This window comes from Chlorocebus sabaeus, chromosome 18 (assembly GCF_047675955.1).
Source record: "Chlorocebus sabaeus isolate Y175 chromosome 18, mChlSab1.0.hap1, whole genome shotgun sequence".
NCBI lineage: Eukaryota > Metazoa > Chordata > Mammalia > Primates > Cercopithecidae > Chlorocebus > Chlorocebus sabaeus.
Window position 1 is genome coordinate 67932219 of NC_132921.1, and position 11154 is coordinate 67943372.

The 11154-nt window shown below is 45.6% G+C and overlaps 1 protein-coding gene across 2 annotated transcripts in view; it reads right to left on the bottom strand.

Annotated features, from left to right (window-relative positions):
- Window positions 1-9351, bottom strand: part of L3MBTL4 (L3MBTL histone methyl-lysine binding protein 4) — a 443526-nt gene extending 434175 nt beyond the window's left edge. The window contains exon 1 of one of the 2 annotated variants that reach the window (XR_005234835.2): window positions 9193-9351. The gene's annotated coding sequence lies outside the window, so the exon portion shown is untranslated. The remainder of the gene's footprint in view (window positions 1-9192) is intronic. The other variant, XM_037982494.2, reaches the window with a different exon arrangement.
- Between the last annotated feature and the right edge of the window lie 1803 nt (window positions 9352-11154).

The following is an 11154-nucleotide window of genomic DNA, read 5'->3' on the forward strand; positions in this document are numbered from 1 at the left end:
TCCAACTGCAAACGCACTAAGTATTAATTATTACTCTAGAATGAAATTCGCCAAGCTACTGAACGCAACTTTATTGCAAAATCTGGCTACAAAAAAAAGGTTGACATGACATCATAGAAAACCTCATGGACTGGAATCGGATGAGGAAGGCCAAGTCACAGCTCCAACTCTGCCCTTACTCAGATGGATAAATGCAGGCAAAGTCATCTTCAAACTGCTATTAATAATTTTATGTCTTCACCACAGTTTGATTAACAATCACAACACTTGTACTTAGCCAATCATGGCAAGAAAGAATCAACAGGGACCATCTACTATCATTAGAACATCTTACAAGAGAAAAGGCATTTTGAATTGATAGAAAGTTCCCTCCATTTAGATAATGTGCTTTTCGATTCATATTCTGACACAGCGACTTCTGAGCCTGGAAACACTGCTTAATGCAACGGACATCTGATGTATCATCTGCAGACCAGGCTGGATTAAATCAGCGGCTTATGACTTGGGGTGATTCTACCCCTCCACCCCTCCCCAGGGGACAGGAAGAAGTGTCTGGAGATAGTTTTTGTTGTCACAACTAAGGAGTGGGAGGTGCTACAGATACCTGGTGAGGTGAGGCAAGGAACACTGACTGCTGCTTACCATCCTACAAGGCATGGGATAGCATTCAAAACAACAAATTCCTGTTAACTGTACCGAGATTGAGAAACCCTGGATGAGATTATTTTTAAACTCCCTAAAATTCAAAAAATGCTGAATCCAAATGTGTAACTACTTTTACACAGTTGTAAACTGTACTTGTAAGTAAAGTTATAAACTTTACTTACAAAGTTGCTAAATGTGGGACATCAGAAGCCTCTTCATAAGCCATAGCTGGCCTAGGGTAGAAGTTACAGCTACTCTGGGCTGAAAGTTCTAGGATCCTGAAAGACAATTTGTTTGGAAATAAATGCAATGTAAAGCCTTCAAAGCCGTGCCTACTAACCTCGCACTTTGCACATCACAGTGATTAATGTGTAACTGTACCCTTCACAGCTTCCTTTCTTTGTTCTCTCGCCCTTTACTCCACAGCGATGGGCATTGTTTGTTTTGGACACAGACGCAAGCCCGTTCTGAAAAGACAGACAATTATATTCTCCTTGTCCTCATAGTAAAAGAATAAAGTGGCCCTAAAGATTACTAATGATCGACTGCGATAAAATAGATGGGCATCACCGATTCCCACAAAACACAAAGACCACAGCACTGCTCAAGTGGGGATGCTCCTTCGAGCTCTTGGTCTGTAAACCTTAACAATTCCTCTTCTAAGCTGAATTGCATGTGTGAAGCTGCCCAGAAACAGTCACATATCTACTAGGAATAAAATTACAGCAAGCTATAGTTTTGGAAGAGAAAGGGGAAAAAAAAATCTTTGTTCTAACCATTCTCAGAAATTGCATGCATAAAATACAGATTTGGAAGTACTATGCTGGCATCTCTAATAATTCACCTTTATGATGTCAAAGGCCAGGACTAAAGGCTATAATGATAGGGAATTAAAGGATATTCTTTGCCATAAAACAAAGAGTAGAGCCTTTGTATTTTCTTTGATATGTGACCATAATTATAATTAAATGAACAGCTGAAAGGTCAGTGCTTACATTTTCAATAGAACCCAAAGTCTTAGAAGCCTATACACAGAATCCTAACATGTTAGGAATTTTGTAAGATTTCTTTCCTGAATGGGCTTGTCACTAGTTGACACAAAATCACTCATCCTTTATTCACTGGGCATCCAACCTGTGCCGGACAATTGCTAGGCTCTGGAAATACACGGCAAAAAGTCCTTACTCAACCCAATAAGTTTTCTGGAGAACACAGAAAAGTAAAACTCTACACCTCAGAATGCAATCGTGGACAACAGTACATCGTGGTAGGAAAAGCACACAGTATGTATAGTCCACTGTCTTTTTTTTTTTTTTTTTTTTTTGAGAGGGAGTCTCGCTCTGTCGCCCAGGCTGGAGTGCAGTGCCGCGATCTGGGCTCACTCTAAGCTCCGCCTCCTGGGTTCACGCCATTCTCCTGCCTCAGCCTCCTGAGTAGCTGGGACTACAGGCGCCCGCCACCACGCCCGGCTCATTTTTTGTATTTTTAGTAGAGACAGGGTTTCACCGTGTTAGCCAGGATGGTCTCCATCTCCTGACCTCGTGATCCACCCGCCTCGGCCTCCCAAAGTGCTGGAATTACAGGCGTGAGCCACCGCGCCCGGCCTGTATAGTTCACTTTGAAGGAGGCTTGGAGCCTCCTTTTAGGAGCAAACTTCACAAGAAAAGCAGACACAAATATACAAAAGCCCACAGGGAACGAAGACACCATCCCCTCCAAACACACAAAAAGGAGGGTGTCCATGAGTTGCACAAACCATTAGACAAAGAGCAAAAAAGGCCAACTTAAACAATGGAACACAGTGAAAAAACATTCACAGAAACATGAATGAAAGTCTTATAAAGTCTGCGTTGTTCTCAACCTGGCACCAGGATGTGCTTACTGAGTCTCAGGCGTGGCCAAGCTTCCCACTCCCAACTCCCAGATTTAATCAAGTCACACTTAAATGACAGGATCAGCCGCATAAGAAGCCAGTATGTTTGCGCACACTCCACATTCATGGTAAATCAGGAAAAACAATCTAATTAAAAGTAGAGCACATCCAGATAATTATATAGCTGACCCCACCAGCAAAAAGCTTATAAATTGTGGACCACAAACTGCATCTGGTCAGCAGACGTATTCTATTTCTCTTAGCAGTATCCTAAGATATTTAAAGCAGCATTTTTAAATACAGAGACTTCACATTTTTAAAACTGCAGATTTCCAACTTCAGTTTTGTTTATTTTTTAAATAATGGCCACCTCCTTTAGAACATATAAGATCCACGGTTTGCTGCAGTCTTCACCACTCACTACTGCCTCCAAAGCACGAAGGGGATTTTCTCACTATTTCTTATAGTAGACAAGTACCTATGTCCAGTTTTCTTTTTTCTTTTTTTTTTTTTTTGAGACTGAGTCTCGCTCTGTTACCCAGGCTAGAGTGCAGTTGTGCAATCTCAGCTCACTGTAACCTCCACCTCCTGGGCTGAAGCAATTCTCCTGCCTCAGCCTCCTGAGTAGCTGGGATCATAGGCATGCCACACCAGGTAATTTTTGTATTTTTAGTAGAGATGGAGTTTTGCTGTGTTACCTAGGCTGGTCTTGAACTCCTGACCTCAGGGAATCCACCCTCCTCATCCCCTCAAAGTTCTGGGGTTACGGGGGTGAGCCACTATGCCAAGGCTTGCCCAGTTTTCAAAGGTAAGGAAAATAAAAATAAAAGTGAGATCAAATGAACTCTGAATTTTTTTCTGTCTGCCTACTTCCCTTATTACTTTCCTTCAGACATCCAAATTGTTGGCCCTGGATTTAGATCTTAACCCATTTGCCACACAGCACCAAGTGAGTGTACCAGGTGTAACCAGATTAGAAAATCAAAGCCAGGAGTCAGACAGCTGCTCTTCTATGAACTGGGCTTTGATTGGCATCAGCACTAACCTACATCCATTCACACAGGCCTGGAATTGCGGCTATAATCTGGTCCTTGATTTTTATTTAGAAATAAATCATCATAACAGTAATAATGACCAAATACTATTTTTCATATATTGTCACTCCGGGAAGTACTCACAAAAGAAGAAAGGATGAAAATTAAGCAATGACTCATAATTACAGAACCACTGACCTTGGAAGTTCCCAATGTCAGGATCAGTGCTGGGGCTCCATGCTGCAGGGAAAATGAGATAAAAATGGTCCATTCGGCACCTCCAGTAATTTTGACCATCTGGTCAGGACTGAGAAGTTACCAAAGAGGCTCTCGATGGCACACGCTAAGACTGCATGTGTTTGGGGGCATGTGCCCATGTACAGACAGACTGGGAGTTCAAATTCAAGAGGGCTATTAGGCCTAGTGCCTAAGCAGAATATCAAAACCCATCATCACAGAAAAGGGGAAAAGCCCACATTTGCTAAGCTCCAAAACCATCTCCCTAGCACAGTACTGAGTGCCTGACACACACCACAACTACACCAAGTTGTCGCCTTAAAAATAACCTGTTTCCCCTAGGGCTCACACTGGGGAAATGATCCGAGCAAAGTTACTAGGTACAGTGCTCCCCAGTCTTCCCCATCTCCAAAATTCACTCTGCTTCTCATGCTAGAGATCAAAGGAGTAATCCTGGATTCTCCCCGTTTGCCTACCCTCTAACCCATCAGCAATTCTGTAAATTACACCTCCAAAATACTCAAGTCCCTCCACTTCTACCCACTTCCATGCCCCACTCCCCAGCCCAAGCTCACCTTCCCGACTCCCAACTGGACACCTGCAATGGTATCCTAACCAGTCTGAATAAGCTGCACAGACCTCAACGAGGCCTTCCTGGGGCCTCCAGCCATTTCCCACCCAGGCCCTGCCCTCCTGCCTCGGGGTCTTCTCTCCTTCCTCCAAGGCACCAAGCTCTTTCCCTATAAACCGCCTCAGGGGCTTCTCTCTGCCTGAACTTCCTTTTGCTTCCATTCCCCACCTGGCTAGCAGCTACTCATCCTCAGGCACCTTTTCTGGCCCACAGATCTGCATTAGGCACTCATGTGGGTCTTTCTCAGGGTTACTTAAAGTCTGTACTTACATATGTTTGGCTGATTAGTTGCTACCTGTCTCTCACTGGACTACAAGCTCCATGAAGGCAGGCGTCATGTCTGCATAGTCACCCCCATACACACAGTACACAACTGACACAAAGTGGATACCTGAAAAAAAGGTCTCACCCCTACGTTCCTCAATTCACTCAAAGAAAGAAAAAAGGACTAGAGCAATGCTGATTTAATCTAAAAAAATCCTGTCATGATAATCTTAAAAGCTATCAGAATAGCTTGCTTACATACCAAAATGTAAAAGTGTTGTACTCTCTCTCTGTCCCTCTAGTTAAACACATTCTCTCTGGCTAGTTACAGTGAAAAGAAATGAGATGCATGCACTGCTGTTCATCTCCTGAGGTCCCCACCTGATACTTTTCAAACAGTTTATTAATCAATTATTAATTGTGGCAGCAACCACACTTTTATCATTTCACATCCATCTTCAGGAGGGATACATAAGCATTGTCAGAGCTTGCCTCATTACTTCCAGCCTCATTCAGAGAATGTTTCCCATATGAGCTCAGATCAACACAAAATGAAGAAGGTTCACCAGGTGACACTGAGCAGGGCCCCCACTACTGCGACATCATCCCCAAAAGGTTCACATAGGTCAAGGGAACAGAGCTGTGACAACTCTGATGGGCTCACAGTTAAGGTTTCACTTTTCCATTGCTACCGTGGAAAAAATCGTTTGTATTTGCAAAATAAGATACGGATAATTATCCTAAAGCACTATCCTTTAAAAAACTCATGCAAATGCTTAAAACAAAGATTATATGTGTATGAGTGAACTGAAAAGCTTCATTTCCCCCAAGCATCTTCTAATTTCATCGTTCTGCTTTATTTTGCTTAAGTACAAGATGCTGATATTTATACTGCTTGCTGTTATTCACTGTAGTAAACAGTGCATTGTTATTTTTTTTTAATGGACCTAAATAGTTTTCTTCAATTGGAGGTATGTTCCTATAATTAACTATCCTCAAAATATTGTTGCCAATGCTACAAGATGGAAATGTTTTGTAAAGTGTAAAATGCTATTCGAATGAAAGGAGGACATCTGTATTCCTCAAACAGAAAGCAAAACATTTACACACAGCTTGCACTGATGTGTCACCACTGAGATCACCTCTTTTTAGCCAAGTTCAACTACATCTTCTCAGTTCCTATTTTTTTATTGGCAACTGACAAGACTACCATGCCGTTCCCTGCATTCCCTCCCTTATTTCTCCACTGGCTTCCCTGTGACTGAGACACCTGGTTTTCCTCCCCCTCAGACTACTTCTTAGTTTCTCTCACTGACTCCTTTCCTGGGCATGGACCATAGTCATGGAACTGTTCTTTTCTCTCAGTGCTAGTTTATTCACCCTAACACATGCTTTTTAGGATCACCCCCATAGTCACTGAGTACTTCCTAACTGGCTTGATCCAACATCAGAGTTTCTCTCTCCAGTGAAAAGCCATTTCAGGGTTTTCAATGGTCTTCAATTCAATGGTTTTCTGTTGTTTAAGGATGAGCCAAAGAATATGTTTAGTTTTTCGCAATGCAAAACCATTTTGCTTTTACCAAAATATATTTTCTATAATATATTAATACATGATATAAGCATTCCTAAAATAATATTTTAGTAATTTGATAAATGCATTGTTTTAACTTTTATTTTCAGTTAGGTTACATGTGCAGGTTGGTTACATAGGTAAACTTATTTCATGGGGGTTTGTTGTACAGATTATTTCATCACCCAGGTATGAAGCCTAGTATCCATTAGTTATTCTTCCTGATCCTCTCCCTCCTCCCACCCTTTGATAAGCCCCAGTGTGTGGTGTTCCCCTTTATGTGTCCATGTGTGTTCATCATTTAGTTCCCACTTGTGAGAACATGCGGTATTTGGTTTTCTCAATCCAATGTTGTATAAATGGAATTTATCCTTTCCACCCTGCCTCCAGCCCACCAAACCTACCTTTCCTGCTCACGCCCCCACTTCACCAGCAGCAGCATTCTTCCTTAATTAAAATAATTAACTGAAAGAATGAACACTTATCTAATGGTGATTTTCAAACCTTCCTTCAGCTCTCTGGAGAATGGAAACCTTGACCCACTTGAAGGAGTGATGGGGGAAGGAGGGGTGAAGGCTTCTGCTTCCTCGGTCAGACTGGGTGCTGGTGCTTCCTACACAACCTCCTGAAAGTGACTTTCAGGTCGGCCTGTTCTTCATAGGAAGAATTCCAGGGCTTTCCATCTGCAAATCTTCCTTCACAGTCAGCCTGATCTCCCTCACTGCTGCTTTTTATCACCTTCTGCCTCTGCTCAGCAGTTGTCTGCTCATATATGGATTCAGTCCTACGAGTATTTGTTGAGCATGCACTTACCCACGTGTCAAGTCCCATGCTAAGCAAAGGAGGCTTATTACCACCAAAGTGGAATAAGAAGTGTAACTTAAGATAAAACCACACAAGTACTGCAGTGAAGTTACACAGATGATACAGAGCACCAAAGATTCTTATGATGAACTTTAAAATATGCAAATTTACTTCTCTTTAAAGTGAAAGTTAAGTGAGTTTCCATCCCTACAAAAAAAAAAATTAGATAATTAGCCAGGCATGGTGGTGTACAGTTATCCTCTCAGTCCATAGGCTGAGGTGGGATCCTTTGAGCCCAGGAGGTCAAGGCTGCAGTGAGCCATGATGGTACCACTGCACTTCAGCCTGGGTGACACAGTGAGACCCTATCTCTAAAAAATAAAAATAAATTTTTTAAAAAGCGAAAATTAACACAGTTCCTTCACTTTCTTTACCTCTGTCTTCACCAGATCACCTTCCCACCAATACCCTTTCTTTGGAAATGGAGTGAGAGCACACTGCAGAGGTTAACCAAGCTTAATATTTCTTGTGACCCCAATATTGTGCAGCAAAGTGCTAAGTGATTCTGCAGTCAAGGGTTACATGCATCGCATCCTCAATGTGGCCTCACATCTAAGAGCATAATTAATAGCAGTTTTATGTTCATCTTCCTTCCTACTCAACCATTACACACCAAGTCAGTGTAGTCAAATCCAATCCCTTTGGGTACTCCAAGAAAAAAACCTCTCCTCTTTCAACCATTTCTCCTAATTCTGTAGTAACATAAGGAATAACTGAAGTTGTCCGTTTCAGCATCTTTCGAAGAGCTAAATGCATTCCAAGTTTTTCATGTTACCAAGCACCAAAAACAACTCTACCGTACCCACCACCTGTTTGTCACTTTAACCTTTTAAGGTGACAGATTAGAAAACAGAAGAGCCACTCTACACTTATTTCAGCCAAGGACTGAAACTGGAGCCTGCCACAACCGTCTTCTAAACAGCTCCAACAGAGGGATCCAGAAGATGGGCCACTAGCAAGTCATAGTGGAGTCCAAACAAGCATGAAGTGAGAGGGAGTCTTCAGTATGGGAATGGCCAGGGGGGTCGTGGTGACCAGCTGCCTTCCTCTGGCTATTAAGTACAGCAGTCTTAACAGTAACAATGACCAGGACTTCCCTTTATTTAGTTCCACCTCGGGGCATTGGCGCATTAAGAATGTCCCTCTAAGGGCATATGTAAAATAAAGCACACTTCGCACTTTAACCAGTGACTAAGGGAGATCAAAGGCAGGGGACAAAACCCACCCACCCGGAGTTTTCGACCTCGCGAAAACGCTCTCACCAATCCCGCAGGTAACTGCGGCGCTGGCCCAGGTGTGCCCAGCTCCACTCGCGTCCACCTGGGACCAAGCTGGCCCAAGAAGACCCGGAGAGCAGGCGAGGGCGACTGTGGCCGGGGCGCCCCCCGCAGTTCCAGGCGGTGGCAGGAGCCTGGGAGCCGCCGTCCCAGGCTGGCCAGGTGCCCGCCCGCCCTGCGCACACTCCCTGGGCTCCCGCTCCCGAGGCTGGGCAGAACTCGCAGAGGAGGACAAGGGCAGAAAGCGGGCGGAGGGATGTAGCGCTCGTCTGTCCGGGCACAGGACACTTGTCGGCTGAGGGGGACATGCGGGCAGACGGGGGCCGTCGGCCCCCACAGGAAATAAAAGCCAAATGCCCACCGCCGGGCGCTCCGTGGCTGGAGGACTGGCTAGGGGCCCTCGGGAGTCCTGTCCCGTCCCTCTCCCCCGGCCCCGGGCTGCGCTGGCTCTAGGGCGCCCAGGTAGCCGCGCCTGGCACCCTGACCCTGCCCTCGCGGCTGCTCGAGGCGCGGGGCTCTGCGGCGGCCGCGCCCGTCCAAAGTAAGCGACAAGTAAAGCAGCGCCTCTCGCGGGGAGCCCGGCGCGCGCCCTGGCTGCGAAAGAGAAACAGAAAGAGCCTGGGCCGGGACTGGGGCTATCCCCAACAGCCACCGCCCCCACCGGCCCGGCCCGGCCCGGCCCTCGCCGCGGGAGTCACGCAGGCCCCTCCACCCGCCCGGGGACCCCGCGCGGCGGCGGCCGTGGGCACCCACGCGGGCTCGCGACCATCCCACACGGGCGGCGGCGTCTTTCTTACCCCCAGCGGAGCGGCGCCTGCCCGCAACGCCAACCGGGTGACAGGCGGGGGGCGAGTCGGAGCGCGAGGTTCCTCCAGCCCAGGCTGCGGCGCCGCTGCCCGGCGGTGCCTGGCGGGAGGGGCGCGAGGGTGCACGCGCGGGGTGGGGGCGCGGGAGCCGCCCCCTGCCCGCCCCGCGCGCATGCTCCCGCCGCACCTGCCTCGCTCCGGGTTCCACTCCCCGGAGAACCGGGTGGCGCTGGGCCCGCCGAGGTCGGGGCTTTCCCGTGGGAGGGAGGTGGCTGTGGCTGGATTTTTAGATGCGTCCTTCTCTGGATTTGTTCCCTTGGAAGGATTCCCCCAAATCTTGTCTACTTCCTGCCTGCCAGCCTGCTTCCTCGCAGAGATGTCCCAGTAGCTCTCCCATGCTTCATCCCAGCTCTTGGGGTTCACCGTCTGAAGGCTCTCTCCTCAGGATCCCTCTCGGTCCGGCTGCTCGCTCCCATTTTGCAACCTCCTCCATTCCCTTTCCCGCTCTTGACTTTGCTACTCACACGTACCTGCATACCATTTCCAAATAAAATAATACACTTTCCAAGTGGCAAGAAGTGTTTGCTGACCCTGTTCTAACTGCTTGGAATTGAGCAGGAAACAGGAGCTGGGCAGATCCTGCCCTCATGGAACTTATGGCCTTACTGGCCAACTTTGGTCCTTCTCAAAGCATTGTCGCCCAGTTTGGGAGGACTGTATTAAATCATTTATTTTGGCTTACAAATAAAGGTAGCTGGCAATTGAAGACTATGTATTATGACTTTTGAATGAAATGTTCTTTCATAGGATGCCTTGTGTATAAACCCTAGTACGCAAATAATAGCTAGTAGGTACAAAATAAGTATTAGTTTGTTGCTTTCAGCAAGAAATTGAATAATTTAGCAGGATTAACATCCAAAATGATCTTTTTGGTTTGTCATGGGCTACCATAAACCGAAAATGAAAACTTGCTTTTTAGGTGAGACTGGGCATTGTAGAAACATAATTTCGTGTTCCTACTGAAAAGAGAAATATAAACCCCATTGCTAATGAAGTTTTTAAACTAGGAACAATGATCATAGAAATTCGTAAGTGCAAACACACACGATTTGTGTTCTGTGCTCTAGTCAGTTAAGAAAAATATATTAGCCAGGTATGGTGGCTTACATCTGTAATCCCAGCACCTTGGGAGGCCGAAGAGGGCAGAACACTTGAGCTCAAGAGTTCGAGACCAGCCTGGCCAACATGGTGAAACCCTGTCTCTACTAAAAATACGAAAATTAGCCGGGTGTGGTGGTGGGCGCCTGTAATCTCAGCTACTCGGGAGGCTGAGACACGAGAATCGCTTGAACCTCAGAGGTGGAGGCTCCAGTGAGCTAAGATAGTATCTCTGCACTCCAGCCTGGGCAACAGAGCGAAACTCCATCTCAAAATAAAAAAAAAAAAGAAAGAAAGAAAAAGAAAAGAGAAGAAAAAGATATTAGAGACAGAGAAAAAGAAAGAAGCAGAAGACCTTAGTAGCGAGAGGAAAACATTTGAAACACAGTTCCAGCCCATTTTAACATTGTACTAAGGACTTACAGAGTTGCATTTCTGTGACAACGGGCACTCCTGCAGGTACCACGTTTGGCTGGATACTTGCTCACCAGATTGGATGAAATTAGAACAGGACTCAGCAGGTGAGAGTTCCACTCCCTGCTACTCACAGGAACACAGATACTATTTTTAGTGAAGGACAAAGTGCTTCAATTATTGCAGTGTATCCCCAGTCCATCCCAGAGGTATTTATTTATCATTGGAGATTCTAGGTATTAGTAATAGAGATATCAAAATGTCCCCAGCACAGAAAGAGTTAAGTGCACTTCTGGTTACACTAACCCTTCAGAAAAGTGTGTATTGATGTTATAACATATGAAATCAAAAAGAAAGCTGGATTGAAATTCAAATAAAGTG